Source organism: Nicotiana tomentosiformis, chromosome 12 (genome assembly GCF_000390325.3).
Source record: "Nicotiana tomentosiformis chromosome 12, ASM39032v3, whole genome shotgun sequence".
Lineage (NCBI taxonomy): Eukaryota > Viridiplantae > Streptophyta > Magnoliopsida > Solanales > Solanaceae > Nicotiana > Nicotiana tomentosiformis.
In genome coordinates, this window is record NC_090823.1 from 129,417,437 (window position 1) to 129,431,416 (window position 13,980).

The 13,980-nt window shown below is 39.1% G+C and overlaps 1 long non-coding RNA gene across 1 annotated transcript; it reads left to right on the forward strand.

Annotated features, from left to right (window-relative positions):
* The first annotated feature begins 12,120 nt into the window (after positions 1–12,120).
* On the forward strand, positions 12,121–13,729 carry LOC138903676 (uncharacterized). The gene is made up of 2 exons (XR_011413011.1): positions 12,121–12,475; positions 13,430–13,729. It is a non-coding gene; the product is annotated as an uncharacterized lncRNA (long non-coding RNA).
* Positions 13,730–13,980: the final 251 nt, after the last annotated feature.

The following is a 13,980-nucleotide window of genomic DNA, read 5'->3' on the forward strand; positions in this document are numbered from 1 at the left end:
GCCAAGCTACCCATACTCTCTGTCTTCCTGCTTAAAGCATCTGCGACCACATTTGCCTTGCCCAGATGATAAAGAATGGTGATGTCATAATCTTTCAGTAACTCGAGCTATCTACGCTGCCTCAAATTGATATCTCTTTGCTTGAACAAATGTTATAAGCTACGATGATCAGTATAAATCTCACATGGCACCCTATACAGATAATGCCTCCATATCTTAGGAGTATGAACAATCGCGGCTAACTCCAAATCGTGCACAAGGTAATTCTTCTCATGAATCTTCAGCTGACGCGAAGCATATGCAATTACTCGCCCCTCCTGCATCAATACACAACCCAAGCCAACGCGTGAAGCGTCGCAATATACCGTATACATCCCCGAGCCGGAAGGCAACACTAGAACCGGTGTTGTAGTCAAAGCTGTCTTGAGCTTCTGGAAGCTCGCCTCACAATAATCGGACCAACGGAATGGGGCACCCTTTTGGGTCAATCTAGTCAAAGGTGCTGCAATGGATGAAAAGCCCTCCACAAACCGGCGATAATAGCCCGCTAACCCCAAGAAACTCCTGATCTCAATCGCCGAAGTGGGACGAGGCCAACTCTAAAGTTCCTCAATCTTCTTGGGATCCACTTTAATACCATCTCTTGATACAACATGCCCCAAGAATGCCACGGACTCTAACCAAAACTCAAATTTGGAGAACTTAGCATATAGCTCCTGCTCTCGCAATGTCTGAAGTACCACTCTCAAATGATGCTCGTGCTCCCCCAGGCTACGTGAGTAAATCAGGATGTCATTAATGAAGACAATAACAAAGGTATCAATATAAGTCCTAAACACTATGTTCATCAAGTCCATGAATGCTGCTGGGGCATTAGTCAAGCCGAAGGACATCACTAGAAACTCATAGTGACCATATCTGGTACGGAAGGTAGTCTTCGGACCATCTGAGTCCCGAATCTTCAACTGATAGTACCCTGATCTCAAGTTGATCTTAGAAAACACTCTAGCACCCTACAACTGGTCGAACAAATCATCAATACGCGGTTGCGGGTACTTGTTCTTGATGGTAACCTTGTTCAATTGGGGGTAATTAATGCACATCCGCATAGTCCCATCTTTCTTCTTCACAAATAATACTGGTGCACCCCAAGGCGATACACTTGGTCTCACAAACCCCTTTGGTAACAACTCCTCAAGTTGTTTCTTCAACTTCTTCAATTATTTCGGAGCCATACGAAACAGTGGGATAGATAGAGGTTGGGTGCTTGGAGCCAAATCAACACGGAAATCAATATCACGATCTGGCAGCATGCCTGGAAGGTCAAAAGGAAACACATCGCCGAACTCCTGGACTACTGGCACTGAATCAATCATTGGAGACTCTGCGGTGGTGTCCTGAACATAAGCTAGATAAGCCAAACAACCCTTCTCGACCATATGTCGAGCCTTCAGAAAAGAGATAACCCGACTAGCTATACTAACCGAGAACCCTTCCACTCCAATCTCGATAATTCTGGCATCGATAACGCAATAGTCTTGGCATGACAATCAAGGATGGCGTGGTATGGGGATAACCAGTCCATGCCCAGGATGACCTCAAAGTCGATCATATCAAGTAGCAGAAGGTCCGTCCTAGTCTCGTAACTACGAAATATGACCATACAGGACCGATAGAACCGATCCACAACCATATAATCGCCCACAGGAGTGGATACATAAATAGGAGTACCCAAGAACTCACGAGGAACATCCAGGAAATGAGAAAACAGAGATGATACATATGAATAGGTAGATCCTGGATCAAATAACATCGAAGCATCCCTACCGCAAACAAAAATAATATCTGTGATCACGGCATCTAAGGCCACTGCATCTGGTCTGGCCGAAAATGCATAGAATCTAGCTGGGGTGCCCCCTTACTGGACCCCGCCTGCCGAACCTCCACCTCTAGGACGGCTTCTACCCACCTGTCCTCCGCCTCTGGGCGGACGGACTGCTGGTGCGGCTGCTGGAGCTGAAATCATGGGCTGCTGACCCTGCTGTATTGCCTTGCCCCGAAGCCTGGGGCAGGATCTCTTCATGTGACCCGGATCTCCACACTCGTAACAATCTCTCGGTACCATATATTTCTGTCCCGAAGTCTGACCCTGATGGCCTGAATACCCACTAGAAGAACCCTGAATGGCTGGTGGGCAGTATGAACTCTCTCGCATGGCGCTGAAATAAGCACTGGAAGAACCCTGATGAACTGGTGGGCGATAAGAACTCTCTGGCATAGCACTACAATAGGGTCATGCAGGAGCACCCCGAGGAGGTGGTGGTGCTGAATATGTGGGCCTACTAGGCTGACCCCTCCCGATCCGACCTCTGCCCCTAGCCGGGGCATCTCTAAACTCTACAGAGAAACGGGCCCTCTTCTCCTGCTGCATCTGCTCTCTACCCCTCTGACAGTAGCCCTCAATCGTCCGAGCAATCTTCACTACTAGTTGATAACCAGTACCCATATCAACCTCGCGGGCCATACTAGCCCGAATATTGGGGTGCAACCCCGCAACAAATCTCCGCACTCTCTATGCATCCGTAGGAAGTATCATAAGTGCATGGCGAGACAACTCAAAAAACCTCGCCTCAAATTCGGTCACTGACATCTGACCCTGCTCAAGCTGCTCAAACTAATACCGCAACTCTTCCCTCTCGGAGGGTGGAATATACCTATCCAGGAAAAGATGTGTGTACTGGCTCCAAGTCATGGGAGGATAACCTGCTGGTCTGCCAAGAAGATAAGACTGCCACCATCTACGGGCCCTGCCCTCCAGCTAGAAAGTAGTGAAGTCAACCCCTTGTGACTCTAGTATCCTCATGTTGTGCAGTCTATCCCTGCACCTATCAATGAAATCCTGGGCATCCTCATGATGCTCGCTCCCGAAGACAGGAGTGTGTAACCTAGTCCATCTGTCCAATAACTTCTGTGGATCGCCGTCCACAGTTAGTCTAGGCTCAGGTGCAGCTGCCGCAACTGGCTGGGCTCCACCCATGGGTAGTGCACTCGGGGTTTGATATATCGCAGTTGCGTGCCCAGGAGCCTGAGAAGTAGGGGACTGTGCTCCCCTTTCTGCCTGAGATATGGCTGGGTCCGCTGGAAATAAACCAGCCTGAGTCATGGTGTCCATGAACCGCATTATACGACCCATGACCTCCTGAAAGCCCGGTGCAGTCATGAAATCTACCGTGGCTGGCTCTATGGCAGGCACCTCGCCCTGCTCCTCAATAATGGAATCCTCCACTGGATGCGCTGGTGGTGGTACTGGGGTAGCTATGGGTCGCTCTCGTCCCCTACCTAGGGCCGGTGCCCTCCCCCAGCCTCTGCCTCGACCTCTAGCAAAAGGGGGAGCAGCTCCTCTCGGGTCTGAAACGTTCGCCGTGCGCGTCCTCACCATCTGTGAGAGAATAGAAGAAGGAAATTTAGTATACTATCAATTGTACGATAGGAGACGAATAATGAGTAGTTTCCTAACACCCCATAGCCTCTCGAAGATAAGTGCGGATCTCTCTGCACTAATCCGCAAGACTCTACTAGGCCTGCCCATAACTTGTAAGACCTACATGAACCTAGTGCTTTGATACCATATTGTCACGACCCAACTCCATGTCAGGCCATGATGGCATCCAGCACCGTCGCTAGACAAGCCAACAGTGAACAACTTAGTGATTTCCCATTCTTTTTTTTAAAAGAAATTCCAACATTTAGCTTTACTTACATTTAAAGCATTTGATGAATAAAGGATTTTTAAAACAAACAAACGGAAACATCTAAAAGAAGTTATAATTATTGAATTACAACCCAAAAATCAAAGTCTACTAATACGTACCAAGATCTGGTGTCACAAGTATGTGGGCAACTAGTAGAATATACAAAAGATGACTATCCTACTGTCTGAAACATAATAGACAGATAAAAATAAAAGAGAAACTCTGGCTTGCTGCTGAACGGCTCAGAAGGACAGCTCATCGTGAAGTCTCGGTCCACAATCAGGTATGTGCGTCGGGCGGGTAACTAGATGCACCAGCCTCAGATCCTGTACAATTAAGTACAGAAGTATAGTATGAGTACATAAACAATATGTGCCCAGTAAGTATCCCACCTAACCTCGAAGAAGTAGTGACGAGGGGTCGACTTGACACTTCCTAGGCCAATAATAATGTAATTTACAGCATTATACTAAGCATGGATATCGTAAATGATACTGTCAGTTCAACAACAAGAAGAGATAAGTCCTTCTTTCATAATTATAACTTAAATTTCAGTAATACCATTTAGCAACTTACATTTCAAGGCATTAAAACAGAATAAACCATGGAAAATTTCCAAATAATTAGCAAGCGCAATTATGTCGAGGTCGTACTGCCCGATCCAATAAAATATTTAAATTGTGCACTGCCGAGGGTCAAACGACACGAACCATAGATGCATCTATTTTTCCCGCTCGCGAATCATACATGCGACGCGGTCAAACATAAATTTAAGGAATTACCCCGCTCGCGAATCATACATGCGATGCGGTTACACAATGAATCTCATAAATATTTATAGTACTCTCCTATTCTTTTCAAAATACGACATTCAAATGAAAACTTTTAAGATCCCATTATTTTCCCTCAATTCCAAATTCCTTTTGAAACATTTAATAAGCACACCCCATTCCGCCCATCTCAAGGCAAACAATATACATAAAGCAATAATCATATCAGCAAGGCATGGTGTAAGCCTAAGATTACCCGGACATAACAGGAATAGTAGCTACGTGGACTCTAGTCACTCCGTGCGTATGTAGCCCCCCACAAACATCAACACATATTCATTTAGTTTACCTATGGGGTAATTTCCCTCTTACAAGGTTAGAAAGGAGACTTACCTCATCTCAAAGCCTACTTCCCAATTCAAGAACGCGCTCAAATCTCCAAATTTGACGCCAAACGACTCGAAGCTAGTCAAACATTACATAAACCAATCAATCTATGCTCAAAGGTTCATAATTCTACCATTTAAGTGATTACCCAACTTAAATTGCAAGATTCCTAAAATTCACCCCGGGCCCACATGCTCGAATTTGCAGAAATATTTAAAGAAAGTTGTTACCCATAACCTTAGAAACATAAATATATGATTTTTACTAAATTCCATAACGAATTTTGGGGTTAAACCCCATTTTTATGAAAAACCAAGGTTTTCATCTAAACCCGTAATTTTCACTAATTTACATGTTATAACCTACCCATAAACCATGTATTTAACTCACATTTGATAGAAATTACTTACCTCAACTAGTTGATGGAAATTCCCTCTCTAACCAGCTCCAAAATCGCCTCCAAGAAGAGTAAGAAGTGAGCAAAAGTGCTCAATGTCCGATTTAAAACACACTGCCCTTCAGCGACTTCCGCACCTGCGGTTAAATTGGCACACCTGCGGCATCGCTTCTGCGGATAACTCGCGCAGGTGCAGACCAAATCCAGGCTGCATCATCTCGCTTCTGCGCCCAGGTGATCATACCTGCGGCCACGCATCAGCGACAAACGATGCGCATCTGCGACACTGCCCGCTCCTGCGATGCCTGCCTTCGCACCTGCGCTTTCGAAGGTGCGGTACTTCTTTCGCTTCTGCAATGGCTGGGCAGCCTATGCTGGGACGCATCTGCGATCATGGGCTTTTACCTGCGGATGACCAAGCGCATGTGCGATTATGACAGTAGCTGGAGCTTCAGCTTTGGCTTCGAAATTTCAACTTGGTCCGAGCTTCGTCCGATTGACATTCGGATCCCCAGGAACCCCCGCCGAACGTACCAACAAGTTTGAAATCCGAAAACGGACTCGCTCGAACTCTCGGAACCCCCGAAATAACATTAAAACGAAGAATTACACCCTAAAACCAATTGAATCAAACTTAAGAACTTCAAGTTCTTTAATTTACTTCCAATGCGCCGAAACATACTTATACTACTCGGAATGACACTAAATTTTACGTGCAAGTCTTAAATGACATTAAGAAACTATTTCCGGTCTCAGAATTCTATTTGGACCTCGATATTACCAAAATCCGCTCCAAACCAAATTTTAAAGAACTTCTAAAACCTTCAAGAACCAACTTTCACTATTAGGCGCCAAAATGCTCCCGGGTCATCCAAAACCCGATCCGAATATACGCCCAAATGAGAAATCATCATACGAACCTATTGGTACCGTCAAATCCCGATTTCAAGGTCGTTTATTCAAAATATTGACCGAAATCAATCTTAGCCTTTCAAGCCAATCTTAAGGAACCAAGTGTTCCGATTTCAACTCTAACTCTTCCAAATCCTGAACCAACCGTCCCCGCAAGTCATATATCAGTAAAAGCATATACGGAAAGTTTTATTTAGGGTAACGGGACTCTAGAAAGCAAAACGATCGGTCGGTTCGTTACACTTCATAAGTGGATCAATTGGAAATTCAATTATATTCGATTAAATCTTACTATAACACATTTAAAAATAAAGTGTATAGTTCTATAAGATGTAGTGCTATAATAATATTATTTAAGTTTTAGCAACAACAATATATGAATATAGCATATATTAATATAGCATTAATATGTACACATATGTTGTTGTTACTACAACTTAAGTATTAATATAGTACTACATCTTATAGATAACATGCACTTTGTGGACCATTAATTTCAAATGAAATATGTAGAATCTTGAAATTTCCAATCGAAGTCGGTCGTAAATGTCTTTTTAATTTTTTTTAGTATACCGACCGATTTCGGTCGGTTTATTACAGTTTACAAATAATTATAAAATTATAATATATTTAAAATTCCGACCGATGTCGGTCGCTATTTGAAAAATAAATATTTTTAAAAAAAATTAATACCTTTATCTTTGTTGTCAGTCAACGTGTTGAAATAAGACCGTTTTCGGTCGCAACACCTTAGCGACCATTATTTTTTTGATTAATTAAAAGCGGTCGAAAATCGATCGCTTTTTCTCAAATTTTGACCGATATCGGTCGGTTTTCTTGGACGAAATTAGGCAGTTTTCTAGTAGTGACATGCCACAAAGGCCATTCTATATGTTTGCTTTGATTTTAGAGGTTGTATTTGCATGCGCCATTACTATAATTACATAAATCTATGTGGTTAAATTGTTAGTATTACTCCGTCCGGTCCACTTTAATTAACCAATATTTTGATCGTTTTTATACATATTAAGAAATTCATCTTTCAGCATTAATTAATAATAAAATTGATCATCTTAACCTTAATTTGTTCATTGAAAATGTAACATATATTCTTAAGCTCTTTGCTTGAAGGGTAAAAAAAAAAGTTAATTACTCCTTAATATCTAAAAAAATCAAAGATTCTGCACCAAAAAAAAACAAAACCAAAAATATTATTTGATGAAAGTATGACTTTGATTGAGATTTTCCAGGTCAATGAGTATTTAGAGTGGGGGTGGGCATAATACCGGCCGAACAGAAAAAATCGATCGAACCGTGAATTTTGATTTTTCGGTTTTGGTTTAATCGATTTTTCAGTCGGTGCACGGTTTTTAAATTATTAATTTTTGGTTTTTCGGTGCGGTTTTCGATTTAACCGAATAACCAAAATTTTGGGTATTAGTTATTACCCATTTTAGGCTGAAGCCCAATATCTATTTGAACTTTGAAGCCCAGTTTAATTTACCCAAACCTATTGATAGTCTGTCTAATACCCAAAGTCCAAACCCAATGATTACAACTGACTAAATCACTAATACACATTATACTTTGTCACTTCCCATTTCCCATTTCCCATTTTCCAAACCTAAACAAAGAATTAGATTTAGGGTTCTCAAACCTACATCAATTGAAAAGTTCGCCTCTTCGGTTCTTCTTTCTTCCTGTGCGACTGCTGCGACTACGACTGCTGCGACTCGTCGTCTCCGACTGCTGCGACTTCTTCTGAGTTCCTGTGAGTTCTGCTCCTTCTTCCTCAGCTCAACTATGACGCCTTCTTCCTTAGCTCGTCGCTCATCCTTCATCCTCAGGTTAGTGCGAGTTCTTCTGAGTTATGAAGAAAGAAAATGTCTTAATCTTTTGTGTATGTTGACTTTCAATTAGTCTCACTGTTAGTCTTTTATTTATGTTGATTTTCAATTAGTCTCACTGTTATTCTTTTGTGTATGAAGAAAGAAAATGTCTCACTGTCTTAGTCTTTCACTTCAGTATGTTTCAAAATCAGGTCTAACATATGGACAGCTTTACTTTAGTATTACACACCACAATTTCTCTCAAAATTTCAAAAAGCAATCAAGTACACCAATAAAATAATAAGGTGCTTAGATGTTTCTGCCAAAGGAGGTTTATGGCCAACCGAAAAAGTAAAGAATTTGCTTTACATACCACTACAATAAATAAGTATTGTAAATAAACTCTAAATTTAAAAGAGAAAGGTGCTTGGATGTTTCTGCCAAATGAGGTTTCTAGGTAGATGGCCAACCTAAAAAGCAAAGAATTTGCTTTACATACCACTACAATAAATAAGTAATGTAAATAAACTCTAAATTTAAAAGAGAAAGGTACAGATTAAACATGTTTCCACTTATGAACATAGAAAAATTAGTATCACATATAATCATTTGATAAATATTTGAACAAGTGGTAAGTTTAAATATTTGCTTGTTTTATGATATTATTTTGTTATTTATAATTAAAAATATTTTATTAACTTGTAAAATTTTCTAATTTTTCTTTGTAGGTTCAACTATGCCTCATGGTCCTAAAGCTAGATCGCCTATTTGGGAACATTTTGAGCTAGTTAAAGTAAATGAAGAAGCCCGTAAAGTAAAGTACCTTCATTGTGATCGAGTTTATAATTGTCATCCAAAGTATTATGGCACTTATGGCTTAGTGTAGCATATTAAGAAGTGTCACATGCCTCATCCAGTGATTCGTATTTAAGGCTTTAATTTAAGTATCATTTTCTAGACTTACTTTGTGGCTTGTGGCTTGTGGTTTGTGACTAGTTTGCCACTGTTTTGTTGTTAGGTGATGGTATTTTTAGACTTATTTTGGACTTTGGTAGCTGCTAGATTTTCCACTATGTTAAACTGTTTTAGACTAGTTTGCCACTGCTGAACTATGTGGTATTTTGCTACTTAGGTGTTCTGTTTGCACTGATGCCACTGAAGGCTTCCCTGCTCTCTGTGTGCTTGTTCTCTTTAGTCTATTCTCGGTTTCATTTATAGTGTAGTTTCAAATTAGAGTGTTATTGTCAGCAAAACTTGTGTTAGACTGCCGTCTGCCACTGTCTTTCTCTGTTGCTGGGCTGGACGAACAACAACTAAATGACAATTTGCTAGGCTGTCTTTCTCAAAAGTCAAAATGACAATTTGCTGTTGGGCTGGACGAAAAGCAAATAAATTCCAGCCTTGTTTATTGATGTTCCTACAAACCGTAAATACTTGTTGTTCCTACAACCGTTTAAAACCGAAAAAATAAATCGGAAATAACCGAACCGAACTTTGAAAAAGCCGCACAGAACCGTAAAAACTTTGGTTTGATTTGGTTATTAATATTACAAAATCGAAAACCGATAAACCGAACCGTACTTACATAATAACCGACCGAATCGACCGACGCCCACCCCTAATTTAGAGATCTAGATCTTGATTTTCGGATGTTGCTTGCACATGGACAACTCTACACGTTTGAGACACTTTCCTTTTTTAAGTATAATTGGCTAGTTTGAGGTCATGAGAAGAATATTTAATTTGAATCTTAATCTTCATTCCGGAGGTTGTGGCTTCATTTGCTCTAAATATTTCAAAATATGCTATTCATATTATTCAATAAGTTATGATTAGTCTAAGGTCAACACAAGGTAAAAGCTAAAATGTTTATATCAATCTATATTAACTTATTATGGTTAAGTAATTTAATGAGGTGTAAATATTTTACAATAATTAATCATGATTTAGTGATAAAAATGTATGTGCTAACATTTATCATACATTTATTAGTTGGACGTAAACACTCGGTACGAGTAAGTTATAGGTATATAAATTTTATTGGAATTAAATCCGTAAAATAATTTGGGCTATATTTTAAATTCAAGATATATTAATTCAAATAAATTTATTGGGCTAATATAATTGGATTAGTTATATAAGTCCAACATATATTGATTAAATAAATAAGTTTTAATCAATTCGGCTAGCCCATTTAATTGGGCTAAAGTGATGAGCCAACTTCATTAAGCCCAAGATGTCATCTTCCTAGAGGGCCAATTTGGTGCCATGTGTTATAGAGGGGATATTGCGTTTTATGGCAAGAAAGTAAGCTCTGCGCTCCAATATGTCCCTAAAAGGAAGAAAGATGAAGGTGAATCATCTAATCTCCAAACTAACATGCTAAAGGAGTTAACTCTTTCGGTAAAACGAATTGAGGCAGTAAAGTTGTCCTCAAAGCCACTTGTATGGTTTGTGGCCCAAAATCATTTGCAGAATGTGGCACTCCCTACAAAGCAAACAAATGAAGGTTTTGATCCTAACGCTTACATGCTATTTGCAAAAGCTGGATATAATCCCAATGAGCCGTCAAAGTTAGGGAAGATCCCATCAGAAGCTGCGATGAGGCAACCACGTGAAGGTTTGTGATACACACAACCGTCACCAGTGCGCATCTCCATAAGAAGGGCGAGTAATAATTATATCACCGTAGACGACGAATCTGCCATTTCTAACAAGCCTTCTGTCTTTGATTGACTTGGAAAATCAACTATGAGAAATTTCATATTTGAGAGATTCGGTCCATTAAAGAAAGGGAATAAGTTCCAGAGAAATTATCGAAATACAAGAATACCCGCTTCGCCCAAAATTCAAAAGATCTCTAAGGATTTCCAAAGTCTGGTTCCTTCTAGAATGAACCGACAAATAAAAGTCATGGTTTCGTGTGATGAGGTACTGAAGGTGAAGCCATACACTGTGGTCTACACTAAAGATCGTGATGAAGACGAAGAAAGTGTGGGTTCTTCGTATCATGTTACTGCACAAGGCGAGCATGGTGTTTTATCTCTAATGGAGGATGACGAAAAATTGAACGATGTTTCACCGTGTTATCATATATCCTTCAACGATGGGACCCTCAAGAAGATGAAGATGCAAAAGATGCTCCCCCGAAACTTGAAGAAGGGGTGAAGGCAATGATTGATGCCTTAAAAGAAGTTAACCTTGGCACTGATGAAGAATTAAGACCCACCTACATAAGTGATTTACTATAAGTTGATGAAGAAAGCACTTATATTGAGTTACTCAAGGAGTTTAGGGATGTCATTGCTTGGAGTTACAAAGAAATGTCTGGCTTGGACCCTAAAGCAGCATTCCATCACCTTGCGGTTAAGAATGGCGCTTGTCCTGTTAAGCAAGCTCAAAGGCGCTTTAGGCCGAACTGGGTTCCCCTGATTAAAACCAAAGTTAACAAACTCATTGAAGCTGGATTTATTTGGAAAGTTAAATACCCAACGTGGGTTTCAAGTATTGTCCATGTAAGGAAGAAGAATGGCAAGATTCGAGTGTGCGTCGACTTCAGGGATCTCTGTGAATACCTAATTTTTGTACTGTTTTAACACCTCCTAAAGTCATTAGTGTTTTGTTGCTTTAATTATATTTCTTAATTTTTGTGTCTTTGATTGCATATTTCCTATCATAAAAATACCAAAAAATAGTTCTTTCTTTATTTGTGCATTTTAGGAATTAACTAACTATTGAATTGGTGCATTAATATAGTTAATTGATTATTTGAATAAGTTACTTAATTAATTTATTTGTTTGTGTAAATTTAGTTTAATAAGTAGGATTAAGAAAGAAATTGGGCCAAATTTAAAAGAGAAAGTGGCCAAAAGTACAAGATAAGGGGTTGCCCTTGAAAGGGTCCGAAACGACGTAGTTTTGCCTCAAAACTACGTCGTTTCATTAAGTGACCCAAGATCAAATCTCACCCATTGATCACCCCTTGATCTAATGGTCCATATTTGATATCTCAAGAGGTATTTAAAGCCTCAAAAATCTGAAAAATTCCCTCATTTCCCCCATAACTCTTTCTGTCTCCTCTCTCTCTCTTCTCTCCGCCGCCACCGCCGCCGGAACTCAGCCACCGGCGGTGGCCAACCTCCAAACACCCCCAAATTCACACCATGTAATATCTACAACCTCCTCTTTCCATATCTCCAAACTAAATCCTTCAAAACCCCCTCAAACGCCTTGAATTTTAGATCTAGGAAACTTTAGCTGCTATTTTTTTGCCCAAAATTTTGAAGTTCCGGCCACTACCATCCCACAATACCTACATCAACGGATAGAGCTCATCAAGACCTACCTATTGATGTCAATTCTATCTCGAAAATCCGGCAACTAAAAATTCGGCCAAATTCCGGCGACCACCCCAAACACCCTCGTTTGGTATACCCTATTCTCATTTCCTTTGTCTATTTTTACTAATTGTATTGTATTTAGTTTATGTCTAGCATAATTTCTAATTTTTTTTATTTTTTTTTATTTATATTTTTATTATTAGTTGTGTTAAATCTATGTTAGCTTAGTCGTTCATAGTTATTAATCACTGATAATTTGTTATTCATTAATTTTGAAATAGCTATTTGCTTAGTCATGATATTTTATGATAGAAATTTCAAGTGCTTAGTGAATTTGCTTTTATTGGATTTGAGTATTTGAATTTTTGTGTTGATAAAAGCTGAAATTAAAGAAGGAATAGTACAAGTTTGGTTGTTTTTACTGTGCAAAGACTTTGGAGTGCAAAACTCAAAAGTCATTATGTGGTGACAAGTATAATACTTTTTGACAGCTTTTGAACAGTGTTTAGCACACAAAGTCAGTCTTTTGGACAGACTTTTGATGAACCAAAATCTGTCCAAAAAATCTGATTTATTTGCCTATTTAAAGGGCTCTTTACTCACTAAAAAGGGAGGGACACTCTATTACACACTCTATCTTATACTGAGACACATCTTGGAGAGTTGCTTAAAGACATATATCTTTGAGAAAAATCAGCAGCTTAATACATATAACAAACTGAAATTTCAGAGTTTTGTGAGAATTATTTGAGTGCAAAAACCTCGAGAAAAATCAGCAGCTTAATACATATAACAAGCTGAAATTTCAGAGTTTTGTGAGGATTATTTGAGTGCAAAAACCTCGAGAAAAATAGAAAGACCCCTTAGGCAATTTGTGAAGTTGATAGCTACCAGTTTCAAGCATCTTTGTTGAGTTTTCTGTTTTGTCTTAACACTTGAGTTGCTGTTGTTTCTACTGTATTTGCTGCTGAGTTTTTTGTTGCTGCACTGCTGTATTTTATTATTCCACAAACCAGGTAACTTTCAAATTCTTATATTGCAGATTCTTGATGATAATAAGAAGGATTTGATCCCGGTTTGGTTGATGGAACATATTAGATCTGATTTTGTTTCAAGATGAATGTTATATTAGTGTTATCATCATGTAAATCTGTTAAAAATTAGTTAAATTATCATTTTCTTCTTTATATATGTGATTGAAATTGCATTTTGTTAAGATTACTTAGTTTAAGAAAAATATAGAGACCCCACTTTTAACCATGTTTGTTTAGTTTGGGCTCTTTTTCGTGAGTTACTTTCATGGTTCATGTATAATTATCTAAGAAAGACTTCTAGCTTCAAATATTTTGATGCTTTGAATTATAGTCAACATAATGTTATACTTAATATAGTTCTTCTCTTTATCATTGAAGTATTACCGTTTTTCGTAGTTTTTATATTTAGTCGTGGTTCTTATGTTGTTAATGAGTGTAGTTTGATTAGTGCCATGATTGGTGTAGACGAGTAGAAATATTATGTTAGTCCTTAAGAAATAGTTGGTTAAGAAGATAAAAGATAATAATTAGCATGTAAGTTTCTTTTATGAAAAAAATA